We start from the raw sequence: 19,846 nt of genomic DNA, 5'->3' as shown, positions 1-19,846 counted from the left end.
ATCCAAATACTGTATCAGAAAATTTCATCTTCATAGAACCCAAACTGATAGGTTGTTCAGATTATCCACACGGGCAGCCCCCTGCCTTCATCCAGCCCGCTCAGCTCCCCTACATGTGCTGTTCATGTCACCATCAGGCTCCAAATGACCTGCACAGCAAGACTGCACATCTCTGCCCCACACCCACCTTGTTTTTATCATGTTGACTTAAAAAAACAAGACTTTCAATTTAAAAAAAAAAATTGAAAGACTACAGTTACAAAGCACATCAATACACATAAGAATCAAGTACTGCAGACAAATGGCCAATGAACAAAGTCAAAAAGTGAGTAATCAAAGAAAAAATAAAATTTGCAGGTCAGACACGAGGGAGCAACTTCAATTTCACTTTTCACTTTCATGTATTGGAGAAGCAAATGGCAACCTACTCCAGTGTTCTTGCCTGGAGAATCCCAGGGACGGGGGAGCCCGGTGGGCTGCCGTCTATGGGGTCGCACAGGGTCAGACACGACTGAAGTGACTTAGCAGCAGCAACCAATGCCTTTTGCTTTACTTCTACAATGTTTTAGCATCCAACCATCAGTAATTCATATCCAAATGATTATCAGACATATAAAACATAGGAGTTTTTTTTTTAAACTTCAGGGTCCCAATTTTCATTCAAACCACAAAGACTGCATATTTTGCCGTGAGTGGAAAAGGTGGGGTAGAGGATGCTCCACATGAGGTCTCATTAGTCCAGGGAAAACCACTCAAGATTTGATGTTACACAGAAATATCTGTCTCCATATCGTCACAAGATTTAAGATTACTGGAACAAAAAGATAAATCAGTAAAAATAAACCTTGCTAAACTAAACATGAAAGCCACTACCTCTGTTTCACTTATTTGCTCAAGTGAAATGACAAGTTTCAAGATATTTTGTTAAATGGTGGCTATTTTAAGACAGGACAAAGATGCATCAGTGTTCGTCACACAGCTTGCTCCTAATCTTGGCAGTTCTCCAACACATTCCAACTTTTTATGCACAGTTTTGCTGGAATCTCACCCCACTTAACTTTAAAGACACACTAAGTAAAATGTTGCCACGTTACACAACCAACCTGCCATTTATTCCCATCCGTTCACTTTGCACAATGACAAAAAAAAATCAGACCACCATCTGCATGGATGCAGCTACATCCACATGATCTAATTCACATGGGTTCCCAAAAGATGGATCAGAATATTATTCAAACTGGGAGGAAATGCTGTGTGACAGTGTTCTGAGGAAGGCTGATTACACACCAGCCCAGGAGGAGAATTGATACTGTAGGACAAAAGCAAGTTCAAACCCTGACTACAGATGTTAGACTCCAGGCATGCCGCCACTGCCTACATTTTGAGGCAGATTATTAATCAGAGTGTATTTTAAAGGATAATCTCAGTATTTAATGAGTCCCATTACCTCCATGAAAAAACGATTTAACATAGCATTACATCCTCTAAGTCAATGTACTCTTTAATTGTTCATATTTGGCCAAAAAAAAAAAAAAGTCCTCTTCAAAAACAAACTGGAATGGTTAACCACACGCTGTTACATTCCATTCTTGCTAAAAAAAAAAAAAAATTTAATTAGCACATTTGATCCTTATGCTCTGCACAGCTGCACAGCATTCCAGTGATAGGCCAGCTATCGACACACGCTCTACATGAAATAACTACTCACTTCAAAAGTTGAGAAGACTGTGAAGCAGTTCTCAAGCATGACCCACTAAAGATATATTTATTTCATGGGAACAAGTTCATTTCTACAAGGGTATAGTCCAAAGGAAATCTATACTATAATTTAGATTAAAATATTCATGTAAATGTATACTAACAAAATCATCCTTCAGAGCTGGAAATATATATTTATAAATATATGCATATAAATATATATATAACTCAACTGACAGACAAGAAACTGTCTTCCCCAGGAACAAGACAATAAATTAGCCTCCTTTCTAATTAAACTTTCATCCTTTCTGAATCAGAGGAGATTTTCAGAACTAGGATGAAAGCTGATATTGTTACTGTAAGGAACTATACTTCCAAAGCAACACAATCCTTTCAAAATTAGAAATCACCCTGATTATCAGGGAAACTCAGGAACTCTTTTAGCAGCGGATGCCAACGTAAAACCAGCAAACACACACACACACACAAAACCCACCTTAAATAAAACAGAGAATAAAACACAAAGTGGGCCCTGGTTTCTCCTCTGCTCAAATGGCACACAAATGTCTCTGCTCCAGGTTCAGGGTGCTTCCTGGACTCCGCCCCAGGAGATAAGATGGGTGTTTAAGGACAGCTGGCAGCAGAGTTGTCATCCTCACGGTGAGAAGGACCAGACGCCTCTCAGAGAAGTCACCTGACTGATACCGCTGACCAATACCTTCTAAAACAGTGTCAGGCATGCTCACCCAGTCAGAGGGCCAGACAACGCTACATTCCAGCCTCCTGCTCTCCCCACACTGGGGTACCAGGGCCAGGCTCTGGGCACTGTCTCGGCTCAATGCCTCCCCTCGTGTCAAGACTCAATGTCTGTAGCTGCCTGTAGGTCAGCTGAGATCCCTCCCAGCTCCACGCTTCGGTCAGCCCAGGCACATGAACCATCAAGCATTTGGCCACCCTCAAAGAGAATGGTTCCCATCAGATTGGGAGTTTCTGAAGAATTCCTCATTTGGAGAGAGTTAAGTTCACACAATGTATCTGAGTTCCATCACCCAAACTTGCTCCATCCATCTACCCACCCCCATCCATCATTGGGCCCAGCTCAGATCTCCCCTCCAAATTGCACGAGGAGCTACCACTGGCCTTAATGTATAAACATGGGAAGAAGGTCATTTGCCACTTTTCCCTGGGGCCAACCAACCCAAGCGAGAACCACAAAGAACCTCACAGAAATTGATGGCAAAGGCTTTCTTTCTCTTCCAATGAAAGGGCATTTCTCCCCTCTTCCCACACCCTCATTCCCTCAGCACATGAAGAAATCATTTTACCACCTTCTTCAGGAGTTCAAGAGGCAACCTACTAGAATTAAGGCAACAGAGAAGCACCAGCGAGTCATCCGCATCACGTCCGTCCATCGGCTGCCCCACGACTTAAGGAACAGGTCTGCATAATCAAGTATGCAATACTGCCTTTTCTCCTATAAATAGATTCTGGATCCAAAGATAGAATTCTCAAGAGTTCAGCTAACAGAAAGACCCTGGGAAAGCGGAGCCCTACTGTGTGCTTTCAACAGTTACCACCAAACCCAGCCCCGTAAAATTTATTACATTTAAAACCAAGATTATGATAACCACCTCCATCCTATCCACGACACTTTCTAGGGTAGCTGTTTCAGACTCTGAAATCTGAAGACAGAAATAAAATCAGATGTTGTCTGAAGCACAGAGGGATCTCGCTCAAGGGAATTCATGCAATTCTGATGGGAATTCCTCTCAAAACAAAACAGAAAGCACACATTATCTAGTGAGAACTTAATTTCTGGTACTTTTCCACTGTAAAACAATTTTTAAAGAAAGTATCTATAATAAGCACATGTGGGGTTCTCTAAATCTTTGCCATTTTCCTTAACACCTTCACCACTAAAACAACTCGGGGAAACCAACAATATCCATAAGCCACGGTTTTAAACGTGAACAGTAATAATAAGATATTATGTCCTGTCATGCTTTGTGTACCAACTGGAAAGGTGATAAACACCAAGGGATGATTTAGACTGTGAAAAATTCACATACTGAGCTTAAGGTCTGAGAATTGATCTTCATTTATGAGATGAACAAATATGTACAGAGGGAAAAGGGGTTTAAAAGACAAACATCAAAATGACAACTGCATGTTTCTGGGGTCACCAAATGGAGTCAGTAACTTTAATTTTCTTCTTTGTGTTTATGTTTATTTTCCATATGCTCTACAATATTTATTATTTTGCTAATAAATATTATTTTGAAATTTAAAAAAATATTTATTTATCAGGCTGCATTAGGTCTTAGCAAGAGAGTTTCAGAAAAACATCTACTTCTGCTTCACTGACTAAAGTCTTTGACTGTGTGGATCATAACAAACTGTGGAAAATTCTTCAAGAGATGGGAATACCAGACCACCTGACCTGCTCCTGAGAAACCTGTATGCAGGTCAAGAAGCAACAGTTAGAACCGGACATGGAACAATGGACTGGTTCCAAATTGGGAAAGAAGTACAGCAAGGCTGTATATTGTCACCCTGTTTATTTAACTTATATGCAGAGTACATCATGAGAAATGTCAGGCTGGATGAAGCACAAGCTGGAATCAAGATTTCCATGCTATGCTACGCTATGCTAAGTCACTTCAGTCGTGTCCCGACTCTGTGTGACCCCGTAGACGGCAGCCACCAGGCTCCCCCGTCCCTGGGATTCTCCAGGCAAGAACACTGGAGTGGGTTGCCATTTCCTTCCCCAGTGCATTAAAGTGAAAAGTGAAAGCGAAGTCACTCAGTCATGTCCGACTCTTAGCAACCCCATGGACTGCAACCTACCAGGCTCCTCCATCCATGGGATTTTCCAGGCAAGGGTACTGGAGTGGGGAGATTTCCATGAGAAATACCAATAACCTCACATATGCAGACGTCACTACCCTTATGGCAGAAAGTGAAGAGGAACTAAATAGCCTTTTGATAAAAGTGAAAAAGCAGAGTGAAAAAGCTGGCTTAAAACTCAACATTCAAAAAATGAAGATCATGGCATCTAGTCCCATTAGCTCATGGCATCCAGTCCCATTAAAATGAAGTTGCTCAGTCATGTCCGGCTCTTTGCGACCCCATGGGCAGTAGCCTGCACCAGGCTCCTCAGTTCATGGGATTTTCTAGGCAAGAGTACTGGAGTGGGTTGCCATTTCCCTCTCCAGGGAATCTTAGATGGGGAAACAATGGAAAAAGTGACAGACTTTATTTCTTGGGCTCCAAAACTGCTATAGATGGTGACTGCAGCCATGAAATTAAAAGACGCTTGCTCCTTGGAAGAAAAGCTATGACCAACCTAGACAGCATATTAAGAAGCAGCGACATCACTTTGCCAACAAATTTCCGTCTAGTCAAAGCTATGATTTTTCCAGTAGTCATGTACGGATGTGAGAGTTGGACCATAAAGAAGGCTGAGCACCAAAGGATTGATGCTTTTGAACTGTGGTGTTAGATAAGACTCTTGAGAATCCCTTGGACTGCAAGGAGATCCAACCAGTCCATCCTAAAGGAAATCAGTCCTGAATATTCATTGGAAGGACTGATGCTGAAGCTGAAGTTCCAATACTGTGGCCATCTGATGAGAAGAGCCAACTCATTTGAAAAGACCCTGATGCTGGGAAAGACTGAGGGCAGGAAAAGGGGACAACAGAGGATGAGGTGGTTGGATGGCATCACTGACTCAACGAACATGAGTTTGAGAAAGTTCCAGGAGATGATGAATGACAGGGAAGTCTAGCCTGCTGCAGTCCATGGGGTCGCAGAGTCGGACATGACTGAGTGACTGAACAACAACAGCAAAGGTCTTCACTGTGGCACATGGATCTTCACTGCAACACGAAGACTGTTACCGCATTTTGTTACTGTGCGGGGATTCTCTAGTTGTGGCACCGGGGCCCAGAAGTTGTGGCACCAGGGCTGAGCTGCTTCATGGCATCTGGGATATTAGTTCCCCCATCATGGACTGAACCCATGTCCCCCACACTGCAAGGCAGATTCTTAACCACTGGACCACCAGGGAAGTTCCTGACATTTTTAAAATTATTATTTTGTGGTGACTTTATGCTAATTTACATTTTTTTGAAAGTATATATTCTTCATAAATTGTTCAGAAAAAACTATGCATACTGTATAAATTAGCAGACACTGTCAAAAATTCAAGGATTCTAAAAAGGTGGAAAAAATGAATATTTTAACTTTTAAGACAATTGTACTATCAGAGCACTGCCATGCTACAGGTTAAAAAATACAAAGGAAAATGTTTAAACATCACAGAGAAAAATAAATAAAAATTGTCTTAAGGAAGAATCTAGGTTTTCCTTCCCCTTTAAATAAAAGGGGAAAAAAGCCCTAGAGCAGAATAAAAATATGTATTGTTCCACCCCAAAGTCTCTGTATAGCTGGTGAAGAACATTCCAGAAAAATGTGTAGTCCATGAATATTTAGATTTGGCCTTGAAGCAAACATACCTGGACAAAAATTATCCCTGAAACAGCCACCCAAGAGGGTAGGAAAACAACAACAAAAAATTTCATCCAGAACCAAAGGCTTGGCCTCCAGCCAGAGGATGCTCCTATCACGCTCCCCTGTGGCCCAGTTTCTACATCTTTTCCCACACTCTACGGAAATGGCAAGGCTCTAACAAATTGCATATTTAAATGAGGAATGGAAAAATCTTTTCAAAACTTCAGCATTCTTTACACCTTCAGTACTATGAATGCTGCATTTCTGAAAGCCCCAGTAGAAACAAATAGGGCATATATTTAGCCAATTAATTATTTCATTCATTAGTCTTTATCCAGCTAAAATGAGGTTTGTTACAGGAAGTGTCAGGATGTTCTTGATAAAGGCCAAAAGTTTATTGCTAAGTATTTTCCAAAATATGCAGAGATGAGATTAGAATTCCTCCACAATCCCATACCCAGAGATAATCAATGTTAGGCTAATGAACTTACTAAGCAGAGACATATTTTATTATACAAATTAAACACTGAGCATACACACTTCAAAAGAATGAATTCTAATTATATACCATTCTAAATTTCCTAGTTCATCTGTTGGGTAAAAAAAATTTGTAGTTATATTCTGATACAGATTTTATTGACTAGCTAATGGCTTCAAGTTAATATGTTAAAAGATCAGAACCAGCAAGGCACTCCAGATTCTAAAGCAGAGATGCCAAATGGTTCTAAAACCATTTGGGTGTTTACTTGTACTGTTAAGAGTTCACAAAGAATGGAACTATGATGCTTATGTACATGGGCCAATGTTAAAGCAATCTTGAAATTATAACATCTTACTTTCATATCTCAAAGCACACTTCACCTGAAACCCTCCTCAATCAACCATTTAAAGTTCAAGGTGGAAAAAATACAAAATTCCTGAATGTAAACTAAGTTCATTTTCCTAAGCTACAATTTACAAAGTAAAAAGCCTTTGACTGTGTGGATCACAATAAACTGTGGAAAATTCTGAAAGAGATGGGAATACCGGACCACCTGAGCTGCCTCTTGAGAAACCTGTACGCAGGTCAGGAAGCAACAGTTAGAACTGGACATGGAACAACAGACTGGTTCCAAATAGGAAAAGGAGTATGTCAAAGCTGTATATTGTCCCCCTGCTTATTTAACTTATATGCAGAGTACATCATGAGAAAAGCTGGGCTGGATGAAGCACAAGCTGGAATCAAGATTGCCAGGAGAAATATCAATAACCTCAGATATGCAGATGGCACCACCCTTATGGCAGAAAGTGAAGAACTAAAGAGCCTCTTGATGAAAGTTAAAGAGTGAAAAAGTTGGCTTAAAACTCAATATTCAGAAAACTAAGATCATGGCATCCAGTCCCATCACGTCATGGCAAATAGATGGGGAAACAGTGGAAACAGTGGCTGACTTTATTTTTCTGGGCTCCAAAATCACTGCAGATTGTGATTGCAGCCATGAAATTAAAAGACGCTTACTCCTTGGAAGGAAAGTTATGATCAACCTAGACTATTAAAATATAAAATATTAAAATAATATGACCAACCTAGCATATTAAAAAGCAGAGACATTACTTTGCCAACAAAGGTCCATCTAGTCAAGGCTATGGTTTTTCCAGTGGTCATGTATGGATGTGAGAGTTGGACTGTGAAGAAAGCTGAGCACCGAAGAACTGATGCTTTTGAAGTGTGGTGTTGGAGAAGACTCTTGAGAGTCCCTTGGACTGTAAGGAGATCCAACCAGTCCATCCTAAAGGAGACCAGTCCTGGGTGTTCATTGGAAGGACTGATGTTGAAGCTGAAACTCTAATACTTTGGCCACCTGATGCAAAGAGCTGACTCATCTGAAAGGACCCTGATGCTGGGAAAGATTGAGGGCAGGAGGAGAAGGGGACGACAGAGGATGGGACGGTTAGATGGCGGGGACGACAGAGGATGAGATGGTTAGATGGCATCACCGACTCGATGGACATGAGTTTGGGTGGACTCCGGGAGTTGGTGATGGACAGGGAGGCCTGGCGTGCTGCGGTTTATGGGGTCGCAAACAGTTGGACACGACTGAGCGTGTGAACTGAACTGAGTACAGTTGAGGGCTTGGACCATAAACCAGAAAACATTAATAATATTATTTCCTCTCTAACATTTCCCTCACTGGCTAAGGACAAAGTGACTGATTTCTGGGATTCACCTTCAAACCACTATCTCGATAAAATCCCCCACTTGAAAAGTCTTAAAATAGTGCTTTGCCTCCCTTCATGCCTGAGGATTTTCAATCACACACATCTCTTTCTCATTTATGTGACACACAGACAAAAAGATATCATTATATGATACAGAAATATCATATGTAACATTATATAAGAATCTCTTCTCATAAAAAAAGGATGGTATTAAAATTCATTCCTCCTACTCTTAGACTGAATATTCTCAAACTGCCAAGAAACCATTAATTGGAAGAAAATCTAAATAGGAAGTCATATTTATTTTAACATTTTCACTTGGAATTTTTCCTGCATTTCTGACCAATTCCAATGAAACCTGATGGTCTAATGGTTACAAAATGAGCTCCAGCAGTAGTGTTTGGGCTTCTACAAGTGAGAACAAATATGTCACAGAATTCCACGGCTCTCTTCGAGCAACTATGCAGTTTGGACATAATAAGAGAAACCTGGTCTTCCCCACTCTTTAAACTGATGCAGACTGTGAAGTCAAGCTAGCATTCCAGCATATGTGAATGTTCTAGCCCTCTCAAACTCATTCAGAAGTGACTTACACATGCTGATGTTCTCCCGCTGCTCCACATAAGAGCAGAAGACAGGTATGACAATCCTTTGGAATCTTAAACTATTCCCTAACAATAATCTACAACTGGCCAGGCTTACTTTTTTCTTTTCTTTTTTTAAAAATTAAAGGGTTGATTGATTTTTTTGGCTAAGAAAAAAATGATCCTCATGGTAGTCTATTATTTATTGCACTCTTATTTGTAAAATATTTTAAAACTCCAAATGAGAAACATTAAGTCATAGGAATTTCCTTTCATACAAGAAAGGAAATCATCCATCAACCTACCATCCAAAGCAAACCATTAACATTTTCACGTATTTCCTTCCAGGCTTTTATTTAATATAACAAAATAGGAGTTACACCATATTATACAGCTTTGCATAGAGATATTTCCACTGAATATTATATTATTAGCATTTGCCCTTTTCAATAAGACTCTAACAAACCATTCACTACATTGAATTCCATCCTATGTACTGCTCCATAATATATTTGACTATGCCACATTTGCTTTTTCACTATTAATATTGCTAAGAAAATTCTTGTTTAAAAACCTGTCCTTATTTTTAATTTTCTTTAGATTACAGAACTACAAGGGGAATTTCAGTCCAAATGGTATAAACTTTTATGTTTTTGGTTATATATATATATATATACACACACACACACACACACACACACACACATGTATATTATTATTACTGTACTAACAATTGTATCGGAGAAGGCAATGGCACCCCACTCCAGTACTCTTGCCTGGAAAATTCCATGGACGGAGGAGCCTGGTGGACTACAGTCCATGAGGTCGCTAAGAGTCGGACACAACTAAGCGACTTCACTTACACTTTTCACTTTCATGCACTGGAGAAGGAAACAGCAACCCACTCTAGTGTTCTTGCCTGGAGAATCCCAGGGACAGGGGAGCCTGATGGGCTGCCGTCTCTGGGGTCACACAGAGTTGGACATGACTAAAGTGACTTAGCAGCAACAACAATTGTATTAATCCAAATATTCTTCCAACAGGTGATGCAGAGGTCCAATCTCACAGCATCCCAGAGAGCATTACCTATCTACCAGTTTAAGTGAAAAATTAACTGTTCTAGTTAATATTTCATATTACTGCTGAGTTTGAACAACTGAATATGGTTATTGACTTCATTGTCACCTTCTTTTATAAACTATGTTCCTATCCTTTCCCTAAGCACTAGGGTTTTAGCGTTTTCTTGTTTATTAAAAATAAGTATTAATTAGGTTTTCCTTTCCTATAATTTAGACATAGGGACAAGTTTAATATAGACTAAACTTAGCATTTTTTAGGTGCAAGATGGTATTGCTTATGGGAATGTATCTTTTCTGAATAAATCAAACTACTTATTTGCAAGGAAGCATAAAGGTGACACAAACTAAGCAAAACTTCCACATTTTATGACAATTAAAATGTATTGTGATGGGCACTGGATTATTCCACTCAACTTTCTTAGTCCTTTGTGACAGAAACTTAATGCTACCATTTTGCAAATGAAGATACTGGGGCTTGAAGACAGGTCAAGGCAGCTTGCCCAGGGTCAGTGGATGGAGTGATCTGGTGGAGGAATTCCAGGGCCTAAGGCTTGGGACCCCCGCATCCAACAGCCTCTCCCCAGTCACCCTAGCTCTGACCTGTCTCCTTCAGTTTCTCGAACATTACCTCCACTAAGAGTTCTTCCACAGCCTCAAATTCAGCACAGTTAAAGAAAACTGATTTTCTTCCCAATGAGATATCCACTCTTCCCCTTCATTTGTCTATGTCTTTCATTGTGATGATGACCATGTTCTTTGTCATTATTCAAATATGAACTCTTTATTTTAGCTCTCATCCATTCAGGTCCACTCCCATCCAGTCATCCTACAAAGAGTCAGCAAAGGATCCAGTCTTCACAACCTTTCTCCCAGCCCTCCCCTCCTCATTCTCTCAGCCTCCAACCATCGCTTGCTCCCTTAACCTCTGGACTCGCACCATCACCTCGTTCCTGTCTCCCTGCTTCTAGCTTCTGTTCCATGTGTTTTGAACATGGCTGAAGTGTTGTGTTACTCAACTATCATCACAGAATTTTAGATGTACAGGATCTTAAAAACTAAGGAACAGATACGATCAGCTGGTAGTTCTAGGTTCAAACACTGTGTGGAGAGTTTCTGGAGCTCTAGATCAGCTCTGTGGAAAGAGTGCCCTGACTGATTTTCTATGCCTGCCAGGGACACAGAGAGTGGTGCCCTTGTGGCAGATTTTAACCTTCACTATGGAAGATCCCCTGGAGAAAGGAATGGCAACCCACTCCAATATCTTGCCTGAAGAGTCCCATGGGCAGAGGAGCCTGGCGGGCTACAGTCCATGGGGTCACAAAGAATAGGACACAACTGAGCAACTAACACTTCATTTCTTCATGATTTCACCTAAGTTTTTCATTTTATAAATTTAGATCTGAGACCAGAAGGATTAATGGCTTGCTGAAGTCATATACCTGGTCAGTAAAAGATCTTTTATCTTCTACACATACAGAGCATATTCTTTTTTTTTTTTCCAAGTTGAAGACTTTATTGCATGCAAAAGGAAAGTACATGTTGGAAAACTCCATCGTGGGAACTTCCTGTACCCTGAAAGGCAATGCCAAAGAATGCTCAAACTACCGCACAATTGCACTCATCTCACATGCTAGTAAAGTAATGCTCAAAATTCTCCAAGCCAGGCTTCAGCAATATGTGAACCATGAACTTCCTGATGTTCAAGCTGGTTTTAGAAAAGGCAGAGGAACCAGAGATCAAATTGCCAACATCCGCTGGATCATGGAAAAAGCAAGAGAGTTCCAGAAAAACATCTATTTCTGCTTTATTGACTATGCCAAAGCCTTTGACTGTGTGGATCACAATAAACTGTGGAAAATTCTTCAAGAGATGGGAATACCAGACCACCTGATCTGCCTCTTGAGAAATTTGTATGCAGGTCAGGAAGCAACAGTTAGAACTGGACATGGAACAACAGACTGGTTCCAAATAGGAAAAGTAGTATGTCAAGGCTGTATATTGTCCCCCTCCTTATTTAACTTATATGCAGAATACATCATGAGAAACGCTGGACTGGAAGAAGCACAAGCTGGAATCAAGATTGCCGGGAGAAATACCAATAACCTCAGATATGCAGATGACACCACCCTTATGGCAGAAAGTGAAGAGGAACTCAAAAGCCTCTTGATGAAAGTGAAAGTGGAGAGTGAGAGAGTTGGCTTAAAGCTCAACATTCAGAAAACAAAGATCTGGTCCCATCACTTCATGGGAAATAGATGGGGAAACAGTGGAAACAGTGTCAGACTTTATTTTTCTGGGCTCCAAAATCACTGCAGATGGTGACTGCAGCCATGAAATTAAAAGACGCTTACTCTTTGGAAGGAAAGTTGTGACCAACCTAGATAGCATATTCAAAAGCAGAGACATTACTTTGCCAACAAAGGTTCGTCTAGTCAAGGCTATGGTTTTTCCTGTGGTCACATATGGATGTGAGAGTTGGGCTGTGAAGAAGGCTGAATGCCGAAGAACTGATGCTTTTGGCCTGTGGTGTTGGAGAAGACTGTTGAGAGTCCCTTGGACTGCAAGGAGATCCAACCAGTCCATTCTGAAGGAGATCAGCCCTGGGATTTCTTTGGAAGGAATGATGCTAAAGCTGAAAGTCCAGTACTTTGGCCACCTCATGCGAAGAGTTGACTCATTGGAAAAGACTCTGATGCTGGGAGGGATTGGGGGCAGGAGGAGAAGGGGACGACAGAGGATGAGATGGCTGGGTGGCATCACTGACTCGATGGACGTGAGTCTGGGTGAACTCCGGGAGTTGGTGATGGACAGGGAGGCCCGGCATGCTGCTATTCATGGGGTTGCAAAGAGTCGGACACGACTGAGCGACTGAACTGAACTGAACACCAGTGTCCAAACCTGCTCTTCTGTAAGAGCCAGGTTGTCTTGAGGCTGGCGACTGTCACAAGGTGTCCAGCCCTCCTCCCGGCTGCCCTGTGACCTCCTCAGCCTGGCTCAGGATGGGCAGGGTCCTCCATCACAGCAACAGGGCATATTCTATACAGTAGGAGTATACAGTCCTTGGATCAGAACTGATTCTTACTCAACTGTAGGTCAGCCCATCATCCTAACTCAATCACAAGTCTTGGCAAGAGATAGTACTCAATAATTATTTACTGCATTAAAAATCATACTGGAAAGTAACTTTAGAGTAGGAGCAAAGGCATTACATTCATATAAATGCTTCTTGGTAGAAGAACAATAATTACACTCCTTTCAAGAACAGGAAACTGAACTGAACTGACAAAGGGTTTTCACTCAGTGGTCTTGCACAGCCTGTGTTAATCAATATAAAAATTCCACTGGTAACAGAATATTTTAAAAAATAAAAGAATAAACCTCTTTTGACATAAAAATGTTAAGGTAGTTTTGAGAAAACACTCCAAGAGGGGGTCAGTGGCTTGTACAGCTTGTAGTCCAAAGAGAAAGGAATGGAACTGTTACCAGCTAAACACCTACTACGTGCCCAGGACTGTACGCTGCTGTCTCACAACTATATGAGGAAGTATTATTCCCTTTTTACTTATGAGGAAACTGTGGTTTCAAGAATAATGAACTAACCCAAGGACCTATATGTGAGCACATGGCTGGTATATAACAGCATTTAGGATTTGAGCCCAGATTGATTTGACTCTAAAATCTAAGTTCTTCCCAAACTAAGGGAAGTTATTCTGTAATAACATAATCATCCCCACAAACCTTAAAGGACAAAACCTGATTATGACTCTCCTGAAATTATGAGTGATTGCTCATCAAAAGAAACCACAGTTTAAAACAAAACATAAACTGGGAAGTAGTTTTTGCAACGCATGAAATCCACAAGGGATTATAAGACAATCTATATTAAATCAGTCAATAAGAAAATAGCTAAAAGAAATATAGACAAATGACTAAATTACGACTTCACAAAAGAAAGAACCCAAAAGGTCAATAATACATACTTAACTTCCAATAATCAGGGAAATTTCAAATAAAGAACATAATGAGATAACATTTCACAAGTATTACTGGACAACATTTTGAAGTCTGGCAAGGTTGTAAAACAACTATAAAAGCTATATACTTCTAGTAGGAATATAATCAGTACAATCACTCTGGCATTATCTAGCAAGGTTGGTGATGCACATACCCTATGATCTGGCAAATTTCATTCCTGAGAAGGAGAGAAAAATAACATGTTTGTGTGCATATGCATGTACCCCTACATACTTAATAAGAGACATGCAGAGGACCCATTCATAGCTGTCCTTTTATAAAAGAAAAAAGAAAAAAACTAGAATCAATCCAAATCTCCATCTACAGTAGAAAGAATAAATAAAGCATGATGGAATACTACACAGCAATGAAAATGAATGAACTACAGCAACAAAATGAATGAGTCTCAGGAATGTTAATCTAAAAGGACAAGTCACAGAATACGAAAAGTATAATTTCATTTATATAATATAAAGTTCAGAAACATACAAAAATAAGTAAGAATTTTAAAAAGGATAGCCCATAAAGAAGATCAAAGGAATGATAAACACAAAATTCAGGGCTGTGGTTGTTTCAGATGGGATGATAGCGGGGGCACATGGGTGACTCTGAATGTATGACAGTTTCTTCTTCTTGAACTAGGTGCTAACTGCCTGTGTGTTCACTGGTTTATGATTCAGTAGCATCTTTTATGAGCATTATTCTGTATATACAAATCACTTAATAAAAAACAACTGTAAGGGGGGAAAAATGAGCCAGAAGGTCAGGATATTGAATATACCAGGAAAAACAGCTGATAAGAGAAAACAAGATGCCAGAGGTAGAGCTCAGGGGTTTAGCTTCCTGGACTCCAGTTTTGCTGTCTCAAAGCTAACACCATCTTCTGGAGAAGGAGGAGAAGATTGTTTTTTTCAACTTTAGAGGTGTTTTAGAAAAGAACCTAAAGAAATTGACTAGTCTAAATAAACATAATATTAATAAATAGAACTCTTCCACCTAAAAGTTACAGAAGAACTTTAAAAAGTATTTCTGTATTATATATAGTATGTGTATCAATTTCTTAATGATGCAAGGGGGGAAATGTGCTGATACTTCAGCAAAAGAGAAGCAAAATACTAGAAGGAACCTTTTGATATGGAGGTCCCTTAGCTGAAGGTGTAGAGCAGTTTTTTGATTTAATGTGCATACAAATCACTTAGGGGTCATGTTAAAATGCAAATGCTATTTGGGAGGACTGGGCCTCTAAGAATTTGCATACGCAACAAGCTCCCACTTTGTAAATGATCTTGTGCTGAACCTCAGGATGATAGTGAGACATCATGAAAATGCCTTCTCTGGTGATGTTTAAAAATATAAATATAAGAGTAGAGATAGTTTCATTCTGCCCCCAAAGTAGAGACTGATGACGTTATTCCTACATTACAAAAACTTGGATACAGGACACCTGTATCCAAAAATCAAGAATACTTAACTAGGTCTTTTGCAAAGAGAAGGTGCTTTGGGAAAACAGCAAAGACTGAAAATTTACAAGAGAACTCCATGAGAGGTTTTACTCACCTCCAGAGATCTAAAGAAGTAGCTCTTCCAGCCTAGGTATTAGCTCTTTTCTTATGGAATAATGGTTTACATTCCCAACAGTCTCAATAGAAGAAACCAGGACAACCATAAACGATATTCACAGAGCATTAATTAAGCCTTGATTATGATGCAGATAGTGGTGGCGAGAACAACATAATTATGGAGCATCACATCACTGCATGTAAAAAAATATATATGTTGAGCTTTAAAATTCTAAGAGTATGCTTTTAAAATGAAAAGTTTACTATCTCAATAAAAATATCAAATAATTTCCACCTGTCATGTCTATGTTTGTTTAGTAGTACTTAAAATCCTCCCATCTCAAAATAGTACTTCTACATGAAAAGTCATACATCCATACAGCAAGACAAAATAACCACTCCAATACTCTTCCAGGCTGCCACTGTCAAGTCTCTGCTAAGGATGTGTCTGTCACAAGGGGAGCAAGGTCTTGTCCCTTGCTCCAACAACATCACAGACAGTTGTTACTACTCTCATCCAAGGGCTGCTCTTTACTGAAAGCCTGCACAGCAGGAGACCACCAAGTGACAGCATTTTCTTCACTGGCCTGATGCTTCTCATTCTCTCTGATGAAGGTTCTGGTCAGACCAGAGCCAACAGAGCTACAAAGAGCTTGACCTAATGGAATTCTGCACCTGGTTAAGTCAGAACAGCTAAACCTCTGGTGACATCAACACAGGATATATTCTTACAACATAGTAAATCCAAAATGTTTGGATAATCCATGGAAACAATACTCCCAAACATTTCAATGCAACATGATTTTATACAACCAGCACAACAACGAAGCCCAAATCTAAAAAATTCTATATTTTAATGGCCCTCTATTACTGAAACTCAAAATGAGGCACGCAAACCACACAATCTGCAGTAGATTCTACTTCTGTGGCTGGTCTACAGAAAATCAAATGCCATTAACCTGAACTAGAGATCTAAAAAATAAAAGCAGACACACCCTTGCTTTGAAACACTGATCTTCCCTTCCAGTTAGCATACTGAAATTCCCTTTTCACCTCTACATTCTAGAAGAGGGGGGAGGAGGGGTGCACAATCTGAAATGTATCCCATTGGCCATCCCACACTGAACTGTAGAAGCGGCATTTAGAAGGGAAATTCCTTGTGTACTACCCCAGACTAAATAGACAAGGACGCTGGAACGTCTCCTTCTAACCAGATAGAGCCACACAGGCCTTAGTGGTCTGCCCTTCTCCACCCGGTCCCCATCTGCAAAAAAAAATGTGTATAAAAATATACATACATATAAACAAACAAACGCAGTCAGTTACTACCACAATCCCACTATTCATGACGGAAGACAACCCGTCTATCGAAACCAACCTGAATACCAATGTACCATCAATCATAACACTCATTTACTAAATAATCCTTAATAAAGAATCCAAATATGTCATTGTATTTGAATACAGAAAAAGCAAACGACTAAAACAAAGCAAATACAGGTTAAAGAAATCATTTACCATCTGTCAAAAACGTATGCAAATTCCTTTTAAAACAATCTACTGCATGTTAATATCTTTTAAAAATATCTCAGGGACATATGAACTAAAATATATCAACTGTTTCATTTCAAAAAATGGTTTCCTATAGGAAAAATTCATACTCAGTGTTGATCAAAGAGGTACTGTAATGCCGTAGCTGTAACGCTTCAATTAATAAATACCAACTTTCCACATATGATGAAATTGATGGAGAGTTGGGTTTTGGTTTACGGATTACAGGTGATCCACCAAAAGACGCTGAGACTCCCAATACAGACTGCACCATGGCCTCCGCACACCGCTGGGGCCGGGTCCTCCCCGCAGCCCCTCCCTACGGAGGCTCAGGTCCCTCGGTTAGAGATTACATTCCGGTCCGCAGCCGCAGGCCGACTCCCTCTGCCCCGCATTAGCACTGCAGGACACCCCTTCATCCCAGAACGGCCAACAGGCGAGGCAGCCGGGGGTCACCCCAAGAGAAGCCTCCCCCCCTCACAGCTAGGTGACCTGGTCCTCCTGACGCCCCATCCAGCTGAAGCAGCATGACAAGGTAGAAGCGGCTCCGGGTCTCAGCCAAGGGCAGCCCTGGGCCTGGGTGGGGCCGGGCGGGGGCCGCAGACGCCCAGTGGCCGTGCCAAGCCCCGCCAGCGAGAAGCAGGGGAGGCTGCGATACTGCTGCATTGTGCTGCATCACGGCGAAGGCAACGGGAGCCATCCATCTTGCCAAAAAATCACATCCCCGTCCAGATAAACCCTACTGAATCCATTTTCCTCCTCCGCCGAAGCACCCCCCACACTCGCCCTCTCCTCACTCACTATCTCGCCCGGCTTTTGACTGGAAAAATAACGGGCACAGCTTGTGTACCGAGCCCCACAACACTCCTCCTCCCCCCACCCCTATCTGATGGCAGGCACTTGGCATCTTTCCTATCACAAAAACAAAGGGAAGGCTCCCCGCAAAAGAGGGCCGCGGGCGTGGTGTGAGGGCTGATGACCAGAGGGGCTTTCAGCCCACATCCCCAAAGTCAGGCCCGGAGGGTCCCCGCGTTGGCACAAACCTGTTGAAGAGAGGGTGGCAGGAGCTGAAGGGCGGGCGCAGCGGCAGCTCCGCGCCCCGAGGCGGCTCCCGCCCAGCCCTGGGAGAGCAGGGACCGCAGGGAGGGCGGGGGGCGGGAGTGAGGATGGGCGGGAGTGGGGGCGCCGGGCCGCCGCCTCCGGTTCAGCTGCAGCGCGGCGCAGCCGGGACCACGCCTGGCCGCATCCCCCGTACCGTTACGCTCAGAGCCCGGCCCTGTCAACGCCGCCCCCGCTCGCCACCAGCCGGGGCTAGAGGGAGGGCACCTGAAAATATACCCTTGCGTCTGCCCACTCCGCAACCACCCCCGCGCAGCGGCCCCCAGCTGGAGGGAAGAGGCGGCGGAGGGAGGAACGAGGAATCTGCCCCGATACGTCCGGGGATGAGGCTAGGCGGCCGCGGTGCGCACCGCGGATGTGCAGCCACCTCACTGCAGCCCGCCGACCCCCGCCCCGCACCGCCCGAGTACTCAGAAGCACTGGGGACCCGGCTCCCCGCGCCGCCCCCGCCCGGGTTCTGCAGCTTCCCTGCCCCCACGCCGCTCCCCGGGCGTAGGGCAGCGGCGGGGCAGCGGCGTCCTCCCGGCCTGGGCCCGCGCCCCTCCTCCCGCCGCCCCGGAGCCAGCCCGGGAGGCAGCCCCAGTGAGTTGGCATCTTCCAGCCTCCGGCCCCCTACCTACCTCCCGCGGATAGGGGGGGTGGGGGCGCCGGGGTCCCGTCCTCCTCCCGCTCCTCGGCGGCCGGGCGGGTGGGCCGGGAAGCGACTCCGCGGGGCTGTCCGCGGCTGGGGCCGGGGCTCACAGGACGGGACCAGTGGGCGCTGCTGCGCGGGGCTGCGCGCTCGCTCCGGGCGGAGAGGCGGCCGAGGGAGGGACTGGAGGAATCCGCAGCCTGCACGGCAACAGCTGCACTGATTCCGGGGGCTGGGCTGGAGCGCGGGGCGGGGGGAGGAGGGGAGGGAGCTGCAGGGAGGGGGCGAGGGGCGGGGAGAGGAGCGCGCGGACGCGGACGGGCGGGCGCCGGGCGCGCGCACACTCGCGCGCTCACACTCTCTCTCCCGCACACCCTCCACCCCGCCCCTGGGCTCCTCCCTCCTCGTTTGCTCGCTAGCGCCGGACCTCTGCGCTCGTCCAGAGGCCCGCAGTCGCCCACCCGACGCCTGTTCCGCGCGCGACCCGAACCTCGGGCGCGTCCACGCTCTTCCCGCGGAGGCTCTGCCCTGGCCCAGCGCCAACCTTGTCCCCTGCCGCCGGTACTGGCCGGGGCTGGCCTGGGCAGGGTGGGCACAGACGCCGCGCTCTCCGAGCCAAGGGACGGTGGGGGCTTTGTCCCCACAGCCGGCGAAGTCCAATTTCACGTTTCATTTGAGGCTAATTCGATTATCGCCATGGAAAGGGGCAGCCTAATTTTCTACGTGACTTGTGCAGCCTCTTTTTGCCCGCGACGTTAGCGTTTGAAACGCGATGGAGAGAGCGTGTGGAGGGAGGCTTTGGAAAGTCGTTTGGTTGGCTTAGTTTTAGATCTAGGTGGTGATGCCTTATAGGTTTTGCCCGGCCTGATGAAGAGCGATGGTGACGAACCTGGGTGATGG

At 43.5% G+C, this 19,846-nt stretch overlaps 1 protein-coding gene across 3 annotated transcripts in view; it reads right to left on the bottom strand.

Moving 5' to 3' along the window:
- Positions 1-19,067, bottom strand: part of SPTBN1 (spectrin beta, non-erythrocytic 1) — a 211,946-nt gene extending 192,879 nt beyond the window's left edge. For 2 of the 3 annotated variants that reach the window (XM_045162237.1, XM_045162238.1), the window contains exon 1: positions 18,240-18,374. The gene's annotated coding sequence lies outside the window, so the exon portion shown is untranslated. Of the gene's footprint in view, positions 1-18,239; positions 18,375-18,935 lie in introns of those variants that run through there. The other variant, XM_025261025.3, reaches the window with a different exon arrangement.
- Between the last annotated feature and the right edge of the window lie 779 nt (positions 19,068-19,846).

The sequence above is a fragment of the Bubalus bubalis genome, chromosome 12, assembly GCF_019923935.1.
Source record: "Bubalus bubalis isolate 160015118507 breed Murrah chromosome 12, NDDB_SH_1, whole genome shotgun sequence".
NCBI classification, from domain to species: Eukaryota; Metazoa; Chordata; class Mammalia; order Artiodactyla; family Bovidae; genus Bubalus; species Bubalus bubalis.
This window is presented reverse-complemented; position numbering and strand designations above follow the sequence as displayed.